We start from the raw sequence: 10,815 nt of genomic DNA on the forward strand, positions 1-10,815 counted from the left end.
GAGGGTCTATTGGAAACAATCTCTCTATCTCACAAGGTAGGGGTAAGGTCTGCATACACACTACCCCTCCCCAGACCCCACGGTGTGGGATAATACTAGGTATGATGTTGTTGTTGTAGAATATCAATCACATTCTTCGAAGTCTCAGGTGTCAATCGAAATCCTTCCCAATTTATATGCGAAGCCCTATCAGAACATGTTAAAACTCCTTTCTCTCCACACTGCTTATGCGGATCAAAATTAAACGGACCGCTTCCAGTACTACTGCAACAAACCTTCATCAATGTCTTAGTCTTGAATCCCAAGAATGCATTGATTGCGAAGAATAGACATAAATGCCTTGTAATAATCCACATATATAATCTCAACTTCAGGGTACTTCAATCGCAACTCCTCCAACGCTTGCCACGGATGATCATTGTTACAATCAGATGACTGTTTTTGACATGATAATTTGCTAATAATTCACTTCCATTTTTTTCCGTTTCTATGTCAGGTTGTACGTCATAGCGCCTATGCTAATGACCCATATGCCAAGGAGTTTGGTATTAAGATTATTGACAAGTTGGCACAAGTTGAGTCTCCTATTTTGCCTCCACTTCAGGTAAGTTAGGCTCCTCGCGGCTTTTCAAAAAAATTGATTCTTCTCATGGTTGAGGTGGGATGGTAGTACTACCCCTGAGTATACCATTCTTTCTTAAATTTGATTTGTGGAGTGAAAAAGTTTATTTTAGTTAGGATTTCAGTAATGAGTATGTCTTTCTGCAGCTTAAGTATCATGATACGGTCGAGAAAAAGACTGTCTGCCACAAGTTGGCCAATGGAATATGATGAATAAGGTATCTAGTACTGTTAACACTGTTTAAATCTTGTTTCATCTGTTTGTTTTTCATTTATGTTCAGTTAATCGGCACCTACTGGTGTGTACCGGTAGAAAGCCCGCGTTGCATTTTCCTTTCAATATTTTGATTCAGTGAAAACCTTGGAGGTGCATGCACTGTTAGTACACACCATCCTGGCATTTTTTGTGGGATTCTTGAGTGGCTATTGTTCTTTGTTCAGCTAAGACTAACATTGTATCTTTTACTATCGGCAGAAAAGGGTAAATAGAAGAACGGTTAACAATTGGATCTGCATACACTTTTTTCGAAATGTGCAAGACAGTGTTGCACATGAGTTTTGTTCTGAGCTTGAACAAATGTGCCAGATATATGGCATGGTAAAAAATAGTGGCTCTCTTTAAGGTATAAATGAAAATAAAACTTCTTATCTTCTTTAGCACTAGTTATCAATATGTGGTGGCTAACCTTTTTTTATTTCTTGACCAGGTGATCTGAAGAGAATTTGTGAGACTGAACTGTGAGTTCTCGCGCAATGCTGTTTGACAAAACATGTATTTAAGATGAGCAAACAGTATCTAGCCAATGTAGCTCTGAAAATAAATGTGAAGGTGGGAGGAAGAAACACTATTCTTGATGCAATAGCGAGGCGAATTCCCCTTGTTAGCGACTGTCCTACCATAAATTTGGTGCAGATGTCACTCACTCTCACCCTAGGGAGGACTCTAGCCCATCCATTGCCGCAGTATAGGAAACTTAATGACAAGGCAACAACATGCCAACCAGCAAACTGAATTCTCCATAGCAAAACTTACTGGGGTAAGAACAGGAGTGGCTCCAATTCAAAGTTTCTCCTAAGAGAGCATACAGAGTAATCCAGCTCCAGTACGTTATGTTGCTGCTGCTGCATGATGATCTTGTACGTACTTAAACTCTGGAAATACATAACCATTTTTGCTGAAGAGAGTATCAATCATATTCTTCGAAGCCTCAGGTGTCAATCGAAATCCATCCCTAATGTGTATACGAATCCCTATCTGAACACGCTACAACTCCTTTCTCTCCACACTGCTTCAGAGGTACTACCACAACAAACCCTCATCAACGTCTTAGACTTGAATCCCAAGAATGCATGATTGCGAATAATACCCATGAACGCCTTGTAATAATCTGCATATATGATCTCAACTTCAGGGTTACTTCAATCGCAGCTCCTCCAACGCTTGCCACAGATGATCATTGTGCAATGTTGCAAACAAATTTAGTCCTTTGTGACATTTAATTTTCCTGCTATTGTTGTTTTCGGGACATTATTTGGAAACCAGGCAGGAAACCCATGGGAATAATTCCAGAAACCACATAGTGTTTGGCCGATGCATCTTTGATCAGTTGTTCGATAGAACTCTTGATTGTGTCCACAACATCTGGGACAAGCTTGCACACTTCGGAAATAGATTTTGTATGCAAAAGAGAGTGCTTGTAATCATTAAAACCAGGCTGATCAATAAAGATAATAGCTTTCTAAAGAACTTTGTTCCTGCCGCAGTCATGAAAAGAGAAGCAATCCTTATAGAAGAGTTTCATGAATGCTGAAATCTGCTAGTGATGAGACTGCTGAGGCGCTGGGATGCCATTATATTCTTGATGAAGGAAAAGGGACTCATAACTGTTGCTCCAGGCGTCATTGTTGGGAATAAACCTCGTAAAAAATAATATTCACAGTACTAGTGATAAACGCGGAGCACTAAGTTATGGTTAAATCAACAAGAGTAAAAATGCAGCAATAATGACACCAAGATTTTACGTGGAAACCCTTCTGAATAAGGGAAAAAACCACGGCCAAGAAAAGCAATTGATATCACTATAGCGAGGAATTTTATATTGTGTAGTAACGAGTACAAATACTCCTAAGACCACTACACCCTCAAAAGAAAGAACACTCTTTTGCTTTTTCCATCTCACTACAATATCTCTCACTCTATTTTTCTTCACGGATTATTTTCTTATAGTCTATGGAATACCTTACTCTCTCTCACTCATAGAGGCGGATCCAGGATTTAAATCTTATGGGTTCAATTTTAAGATTTTTAGTATTGAACCCATTATATTTTTAAAGTTATGGGTTCACATCTACATTTTTGTAATTTTATTGAATTTTTTCGTATAAATTTTTACTCCACGTCGAAAGTTATGGGTTCAATTGAACCCGTAGATACAACACTGCATCCGCCCCTGCTCACTCAGATGTATTGTATGAGATTTTGGTGTGTAGAAATGAGAGCCGAAGCTCTCCTTTTATAGGCGGAGCCTCTCTCTCTCACGCCTACTACATTTAATATTTTCCTTTTGCAGCCTACCCTTTTTGACAATGCAGAAGAAAAATATTTGCTACCAATTTTGAACAATCAACAAAAGGAAGAAAGTCTTCCTTAATTGATGGGATAGACCCCACAAATCTCCCCCTCCAGTCCGGAGGTAACACCAAAGATTCTAGTTTGAGCGCATGCCGACAAGTTCTTTGCAAAGCTCGAACTTGTCTCTTGGTACCACCTTGGTTAACATATCAGTAGGATTATCACTCGTGTGAATCTTTTTGACCTGAAGTGATTCGTTCTCCACTTGCTCACGAATCCAATAATAGCTGACGTCGATGTGTTTTGTTCTCGCATGGTACATGAAGTTTTTGCTTAGGTCTATTGCACTCTATCTGTCGCAGTAGACAACATACTCCATCTGTCGCAATTTAGACTGCCATGATATAACTCCCCCTAAAAAAGTAAACAAATATTCAGTAGTGGATTTTCTGTTATCAAGGTCACATGCATATCAGAATCTGTATAGCCCTTCAAAACTGGATTTGATCCTCCAAAACATAAGCATTCATGTGAGCTTCCTCTTAGATACCTGAGTATCCACTTTACAACTTCCCAATGCTCTTTTCCTGAATTTTCGAGAAATCTGGTAACAACACCGATTGCATGAGCAATATTTGGTCGAGTGCATAATATTGCATACATCAAACTTTCGACTGTAGAGGAATAAGGAAACTTGGACATTCTCTCTTTTTCCTCCGTTGTTGTAGGACACATCTTCATGCTCAACTTTAGATGACCAGGAAGGGGTGTGTGAACCAACTTAGCACTTTTCGTATTGAAGCGCTCCGTACACGTTCTATGTACTTCTCCTGTGACAAGTAAAGCTTCCTTTCGTTTCTCGAACGAGTAATTCTCATGCCTAAAATCTGCTTAGCATGACCCGAGTCTTTCATTGCAAAAGACTTATTCAACTGTTTCTTCAACTCGTCAGTCTTGGAAGCATTTCTGCCCACAATCAACATATCATCTACATATAGCAAGAGGATGATAAAGTCATCATCAGAAAGTCTTTGTACAAACACACAGTGATTTGAAGAAGTCTTCTTGTAGCCTTGCTCCCCCATAACAGACTCAAACTTCTTATACCACTGTCCGGGAGCTTGCTTCAATCCGTATAGACTCTTCTTAAGTTTGCATACAAGATTTTCTTTACCTTTTACCTTGAAGCCCTCAGGTTGTTCTATATAGATCTCCTCTTCTAAGTCACTGTGAAGAAAAGCAGTTTTCACATCCATCTGCTCAATCTACAAATCAAGACTAGCAGTCAAACCAAGAACTGTCCGAATGGAGGACATTTTCACGACAGGAGAAAATATTTCATCAAAGTCAATACCTTTCCTTTGACCAAATCCCTTGACAACCAATCTAGCTTTGTATTTGGGCTTCAAACTATGTTATTCAGCTTTAACTTTGAACACCCACTTGTTTTTCAAAGCTCTCATGCCCCTAGGCAATTTCACCAACTCATAAGTATGGTTCTCATGTAGAGATTTCATCTCATCTTGCATGGATTCAATCCATTGATCCTTGTGCTCATCTTTTATGGCCTCCGCATAACATTCAGGTTCTCCTCCATCAGTGAGTAATACATACTCATTGGGTGAATAACAGGAGGAAGGAGTACGAGGTCTAGAAGACCTCCTGAGTGGAATATCTAACTCGTCCATAACTTCGTGAGTAGGAGCATCTACCTCATCAACATTAGCATTGTTATCACCATCACCATCAATATGCTGATCTGGAATATGGTTCTGGGAATCACCATCATCATTGAGCCCACCAACGTCATCCGTATTTGTATGAGGAACTTGATCAAGATTAACTAAACCTTCAGAACTTGGAGATTTTAGCTTCTTTGCTTTGTTAATATATTCAATGGTTTGATCCTCCACGAAGATAACATCACGACTTCTCACGACCTTCTTCTCAATTGGATCATATAGCCTGTAACCAAACTCATCAAGGCCATAACCAATGAAGATGCACTGCCTTGTCTTAACATTTAATTTTGACCTCTCATCTTTAGGCACATGTACAAAAGCTTTGCAACCAAACACTTTCAAGTGGTCATAGAAACATCCTTGCCATACCAAACTCTGTTTGGAACATCACTTTGCAAAGCAACCGTAGGGGATAGATTAATAACATGTGCGACGGTCAACAAAGCCTCACCCCAAAAGGAATTCGACAACTTTGCTTCAGAAAGCAAACATCTGACTCTTTCCATCAAGGTTATGTTCATCCTTTCTGCTAAACCATTAAGCTGAAGAGTCTTAGGAGGAGTCTTTTGGTGTCTGATACCCTGTTGCTTGCAGTATTCGTCAAACGGTCCACAATATTCACCACCGTTATCAGTACGAATACATTTCAGCTTCTTTCCAGTTTCTCTTTCAACTGAAGCCTGAAATTGCTTAAAGACACCCAACACTTGGTCTTTAGTCTTCAAGGTGTAGACCCAAAGTTTCCTTGAGCAATCATCAATAAAGGTAGCAAAATAAAGTGCACCACCCAAAGTTCTTGTCTTTATTGGGCCACATAAATCTGAATGCACCAACTCAAGCAACTCTGTCTTTCTTGAAGGAGGATGAGACTGGAAAGAAACTCTTTTATGTTTTCCAGCCAAGCAGTGCTCACAATTTTCTAATTTTGCACTTTCAAAATTTGACAACAATTTCTTCTTGGCCAGAACATTTAGCCCTTTCTCGCTAATGTGGCTAAGCCTCTTATGCCATAACGTTGAAGAGCTATTGCTTTCAATAGCATTCACCATATCAACACAAGTAGAGGCCGTAGTCCAGTATAGACCACGACATTTTTCCCTACGAGCCCCAATCATGGAACCCTTAGTGAGCTTCCACTTTCCAGCACCATTGGTACTGATATATCCCTCATCATCCAAAACACCAACATAGATCAAGTGCAAACGAACATCAGGTGCATGCTTTACATTGTTTAAAACTAGTTTAGTTCCAATACTAGTTTCCAAACAAATCGTTCCAACACCAGCCACCCTAGATACCGTCTCATTACCCATACTCAAAGTTCCAAAGTCACCTTGAGTATAAGATGAGAAAAATTCCTTCCTTGATGTCACATGAGATGCGACACCACTGTCCACAACCCAGCTTGACTCATCACAAGCAATATTTATCAGACCCGCATTAAGGATAGTAACAAGATCTTTTGTAGTGACGGTGGCCACACGATTTCCATCTTCTTTCTGTTCTTCCTTGTCTATATTCTCCTTTTTAAAAATCCGGCAGAACTTCTTTGTGTGCCCTTTCTTCCCGCAATGATAGCACTCAATATCTTTAAGTCTACTTCTGGATTTGCTTCTATTATGTTCTCTATTTTGAGAACCCCGATTCTTACTTCTTCCCCTAGAGTCAGTCACCAAGACATCTGATGAGGAGGAACCCTGAGATTTTCTTCTCATCTCTTTATTTAAAAGGCTGCTCTTGGCAAGATCCATAGAGATCACACCATCCAGAGTAGAATTTGATAATGAAGTTCTAAGAACTTCCCAAGAATCTGGTAGGGAACCAAGTAGAAACAAGCCTTGAATTTCTTCATCAAATTTAATGCCCATAGTAGATAACTGGTTCATGATCCCCTGAAAATTATACAGATGATCTGTCATCGCGGAACCATCATGGTATTTTAAACCCAACATCTGCTTTATCAGAAACATCTTGTTGTTTCCAGTTTTTCGAGCATACAAACTTTCAAGGTGCTCCCATAGGGTCCGAGCATGTGTCTCCCCAGAAATATGGTTCAAAACATTATCGTCAACCCACTGTCTAATAAAACCGCAAACCTGCCTGTGTAACAAATTCCACTCTTCATCTGATTTATTATCAGGCTTTATAGTGGTTAAGACAGGTTGATGAAAATTCTTGACATAGAGCAAATCTTCCATTTTGCCCTTCCAAATGGCATAATTTGTGTCATTCAAAGTAGCCATTCTACTAGTGTTGACTTCCATCGTTTATCACCAATACAAATACTATTTATTAGGAGACCAAAGTAATTCTTTTCTGATGTGGAAGTTCAGACTGTGTTGTAACCACAGAGCATACTCAGACAAAATCTTGGCTCTGATACCACTTGTTGGGAATAAACCCCATAAAAAATAATATTCACGATACTAGTGATAAACGCGGAACACTAAGTTATGGTTAAATCAGTAAGAGTAAAAATGCAGCAATAATGACACCAAGATTTTACGTGGAAACCCTTCTGAATAAGGAAAAAAACCACGGCCAAGAAGAGCAACTGATATCACTATAGCAAGGAATTTTACACTGTGTAATAACGAGTACAAATACTCCTAAGACACTACACCCTCAAAAGAAAGAACACTCTTTTGTTTTTTCCACCTCACTACAATATCTCTCACACTCTATTTTTCTTCACAGACTATTTTCTTATAGTCTATGGAATACCTTGCTCTCTCTCACTCAGATGTATTGTCTGAGATTTTGGTTCGTAGAAATGAGAGCCGAAGCTCTCCTTTTATAGGCGGAGCCTCTCTCTCTCACGCCTACTATATTTAACAGTTTCCTTCTACAGCCTACCCTTTTTGACAATGCAGATGAAAAATGTTTGCTACCAATTTTGAACAATCAACAAAAGGAAGAAAGTCTTCCTTAATTGATGGTATGGACTCCACAGTCATGAAACTAACACTAGACTCAAACTCAACGACTTTTTCGGTGTAATGTTGTAGAGAAGGCAGACCAAGTACAACAGCTAAATGATCAGAAGTAGAAGCAGAATCACTGTCTCCGAAGCAGTAAATGGAATAAATAGGGGAAGATTCTTGCTGCGCGTTAGCAGAAGAATGAGAAAGAGCGAAAAAGAAAGAGGAGATCACTAATAGCAAGACGAAGAAACAATGACGAAGAAAGAATGGTTGATAAGGGAAGCCACTGAAAGAGAAGAAACGATAATCATAAGCAGAAGACACGAGAAAACTTAGTTTAGGTTAGTCGTAGTATTTATAGAGGTCCTCATCCGTGTAATTTAAGCAACATATTCCAATGGCATGTTTCTATATTTTCTTTATTTTCTTTCTTTTGCTTCAAGTTTCAATTTTCCTAATACAGAAATTTTCGAATTGCCTTGATTAACAAGGACTATAATTTATCTATGGGTCTATATATTTTTGTTGAATGTTTCTTTTCAAATCTGAAGTAGAATTCAAATCTATGAGATAATTTTCATATTTGTAATATAATTTCTTCTGGTCTCACTTTATAATGATGATACTATGATACTTAGCCGCAAACAGGGTGCATACACTAAGATGATAAATGTATTGCGTGTCTTTTACATAAATATTATCACTTGATCGTGGTTGATTAATATGTCTTTTTACCTTAATTTATATGTATTTGTATAAAAATTTCATCTAATATTTAAAATTTAGGGGAAAAAAGAGAGAATACTAGGAAAGAGCAGCTTGATTCTTTTATGGGTATTTTATTGTTTTAGATCGAAAGAAAGAAATGGAGAGCATCAAGGAAACAATTAAGGAGGCCATTGATACTCTTTCAAATTTCAGAAAAAATATAATGGGTAGCTACTGATACTAGTGACCTATGAAATATAGGAGTAATAGTTTGATGTGTCTTTTTACATTACAAAAGTTTCAGCGAAAGTGATCTAATGTCCCATGGTTCCGCTAATACTTGGATATGATGAAATTTATCCTAGGTTAAAATACGTTAATAATAATTAAAAATTCAGTTTTTAAACTGTCAAGTGTATATAACTTAATATTTTTTTTTCACAGGCTGTATCTCTCCATTTCTCTTCTTCTCCCTTTCTCTTCTTTACAACTACAAGAATCGGTTCAAAAACAAAAGGTTGAATCCTTTCATGTTCTCACTAAATAAATTTAAGATTAAAATCAGGAGAATGCACGACTTCTTACTGATAAGAGGATCAACAAAAAAAAGCTGATTATTCACACTAGTTATCTAAAGAGAAAAAGATGGCGCCAGTGGATGTAAAAGTCAGAGGGGACATAACAGAATTTGTTTCATTCAATTCAAGTTTGTACAAATGCAGTAAACATCATTATTTTCTTATTTTAGTTTCTATGCCTATATACAAAAACAATAAAATAAAACCTCTTCCGGTTTAACCAATCTATGACTATACATTTTTAGTTTCTAAAATTTATAACATCCAACCAAAGAAGAGCAACCAATGGAGGATTTCATGATTTGATGTACTGGAGAATGGAAAAAATTGTCGAAATTAATGTGAGAATACCCACCACATTACACACCCTTTTCCAAAACTTTACCCATCATAAGAATTGTCCAATTTTATATCTCACAAGCTGTAAGTTGCTAGTTGTTAGCGGAAAAAGAGTTTCAACTCATTCAAACGAACAAGGTTCTTCAATAATTGAGAAACTTGATGGATTTTATGTGGACTCACACGATTACCCCTTGTGAGACAAGTATAACGGCATCATCATATGTTTGGACCATGTCCCGTGGAAGCCGAGAATATGCAGTCACATCTCGCTCGAGGAGCTGCTGGATTTTCTCATATTCCTTTAGTGACTCAAGCATAAGAATGTTATTCTGGTTGAGAGCTAAGATGGGCAAGCACATAACTACCATCTAAAGTAGCAGCTTAGATTAATGTCTAATATCCCTACGTTCTACACCTCTCAAACTGAATCGCTGAAATGCTCAAATCATTGACATACGAGAACCTCTCTCTCTTCCTCATTTCCATCTCCCATGTGCAGTAGTACATCCCATTCCTCTTCAGTTTCATCAAATGTTGGTATTCATCCATCCAACCGCAAGTAAAACTCATGGAGTATGTCACTCGGGGGATCCTTAAAGGAATCACAAGCTTCAAAATGGCATAACCATGTACCATAGCAGTCGATATTACGTTGAAGCGGCAAAACAACCAAATCACAGTGACTCTCGTAAATTGCTTTTATTTATGCACTTGATGATCACATCAAGGTTGCCCTCGTGAGCTTACTAAAATTAGTAGTCTAGAGCTAAATTTTAATAAGAGGCCTTAAAAATTTTTATATTAGAATCCATATTAATTTTTTCGTACTTATAGTTTATAGTATAGTATTCTTAGACGACATAAGATCTTTAAATTTGCATAGGAATACTACTATTTATATTAGTAAGGGGTATTTTAAATAAACAAGATGTTATGCATATATTTACAACATATTTCTTTTGATATTATTGTAAGAAATTGTATTTACTAATATGAAAATTTAACTAATTTAATTTAAAGTTCTAAAATATTTATTTGTTAATGTTACAAAATGAATATAGACTACTTTTAGTGCTATATACATAGCGTAGGAAATGGGGCAGAGAGATTGTTGGGGAAGGGAAGAGATGAGGAAAGAGAGAAGAAGGGAAAAAGCAGTGCATCAGTGAGGTGGTGGTGATCAAGGTAGAGGGGGTGGCAGCCTGGCAGGTGGCGTGAATGTTATTGCAAAGGAGAACAAAAGTAAGGATTGAAATTTAGTTTAATATTTGTCTTTTCTTTTTATTTTTATTTATGTTTTCTGATCATATTCTTGTTTTGAAGAAAAT

The 10,815-nt window shown here is 37.6% G+C and overlaps 1 long non-coding RNA gene across 1 annotated transcript; it reads left to right on the top strand.

The window, feature by feature from the left end:
* Positions 1-493: 493 nt before the first annotated feature.
* LOC104236909 (uncharacterized) lies at positions 494-2,323 on the top strand. Its single transcript, XR_713527.2, has 4 exons — positions 494-604; positions 769-839; positions 1,097-1,244; positions 1,329-2,323. It is a non-coding gene; the product is annotated as an uncharacterized lncRNA (long non-coding RNA).
* The last annotated feature ends 8,492 nt before the right edge of the window (positions 2,324-10,815 follow it).

This window comes from Nicotiana sylvestris, chromosome 6 (assembly GCF_000393655.2).
Source record: "Nicotiana sylvestris chromosome 6, ASM39365v2, whole genome shotgun sequence".
In the NCBI taxonomy this organism is placed as follows: Eukaryota; Viridiplantae; Streptophyta; class Magnoliopsida; order Solanales; family Solanaceae; genus Nicotiana; species Nicotiana sylvestris.